Source organism: Pteropus alecto, unplaced genomic scaffold, assembly GCF_000325575.1.
Source record: "Pteropus alecto unplaced genomic scaffold, ASM32557v1 scaffold110, whole genome shotgun sequence".
Taxonomy (NCBI): domain Eukaryota; kingdom Metazoa; phylum Chordata; class Mammalia; order Chiroptera; family Pteropodidae; genus Pteropus; species Pteropus alecto.
Window position 1 is genome coordinate 3555755 of NW_006431920.1, and position 1791 is coordinate 3557545.

A 1791-nucleotide genomic window follows, 5' to 3' on the forward strand; every position below is an offset into this window, starting at 1 on the left:
ATTTCCTACTTTAGGAATGAAATGTTGGACGTGGTTCCACAGTGTAGCAGTTAGCACGACTGCTTTACATGCAGAAGGTCCTGGGTTCATGCCCCAGTGAAGCCATAGTCCATGGTCTACGGCCATGCCACCCTGAACAAGCCAGATGTCTGATCTTGGAAGCTAAGCAGGGTCGAGCCTGGTTAGTACTTAGATGGGAGACCACCTAGGAAGACCGGGTGCTGTAGGCATAAATAATAATATAAAAGAAATGAAATGTTGCTCATTAGATGTCGGTCCAAAAGTTGGACATTCAAATATTTTCCAATATGACTATGGAGAAGTCTATTTTTTTCAAGTATGAAGTATTACTATTTTACTTCTTTTTATTGAGGTATAATTGTCATATAACATTATATTAGTTTTGGGTATGCAACATAACGATTTGATATTTGTATACATTTTGAAATGATCACCACAATAAGTCTAGTGACTATCTGTTAACACCTAGAAATTCATATTTTAATTATTGCAAATTGTCTGAAAATCAGTATTTTAATATTAAACTTTAAAAAGTTAGACCTAATATATAATAGTTTTATTTATTCAAACAATAAATTAGAAATGGAAATTAGTTTTTAAATAGCTCAATAGCCAATATATCTGTACATCTCTTTGAGTCAATACATCTGTAATCAATTTATAGAATTTCTTTGTTCTTAGATATGAGAAAATTTTTATTTTTAATAAAATATATTTCATTCACATTTACAACTGATGTGACTGTTATAACTTTTTGCACATTTTTCTCTTTTCTCTGCTTTTTAGTTCCATCTATTAATATTGTTTTGGCATTTTCTGTATTTTGCCATATTGGTAGATTAGAATCATTTTATTTTGACACCAAATATTTAATCTGTCATGCTAATTTAGATTTTAAAAATCTCAAGATTTTTATTTATTTTTTTAATTGCAAACATACTGTTGATCGTCTCTACAAACCAGTGAAATATCTCAGAAACATAGAATTTTAGATTATAAACAATATAATCTTTAGACTTCTCAAGTCTAAAGATGGTTGAAATATTTTTTAACCTAAGAATCCAGATTTGTCTTACAAAATTTGTTTACCCTAGACAAATAGACGGTATCTGGATTTTCACTAGCATTATGGTTGCAGATTTAGCAAATAAAAATAGAGGATACCCAGTTAAATTTATGTTTGAGTCTCAAGTAAACAACAACAACAAAAATAATGTATGTTCCATGTAAAATCTGGAACACACTTATGCAATAAATCTGTTTGCTCTTTATCTAAGGTTCAGATTCAGCTGGACATCTTGCATTTTATCTGGCAACTTGACTAGGGACCAGTGCTAAGCAGTATCTCCTCAAATTGGTGCACTTAGAATACCTGTTCTATTTATAAAGCACAGCAGGTTAGCATTTCGTTCTCTCTGCCTTAGACTTCCTGACTATAAGAGAACAGATTCACCAAGTGCCTTGGGCTCTTCGTCTTCATGTGCGCTCTGACCCTTAGTGCAGCAGTGAAGTGGGCCCAAGACACGGAAACGTACATTTGTATATTCCACATTCATGTCTGTTTTCATAAACAACACATTTTTTTTCTCAGAATCTTCTGAAATTCTATTAAAAATCACTTAGTTACATCAGTCATCGAACAAACTGCTCTTTAGTCAGTTATCCAGTTAAAAATCCAAAGTGTTTTAAGAGATAGCACTAACGGGAAATGTTTTATGCTTCTCAAACAGTATAAAATATCCCATAAACCTGGACGGGACATAAAACATG

General features: G+C 32.3%; 1 pseudogene; it reads left to right on the forward strand.

The window, feature by feature from the left end:
- The first annotated feature begins 114 nt into the window (after nucleotides 1–114).
- Nucleotides 115–230, forward strand: LOC112475437 (annotated as a pseudogene).
- Nucleotides 231–1791: the final 1561 nt, after the last annotated feature.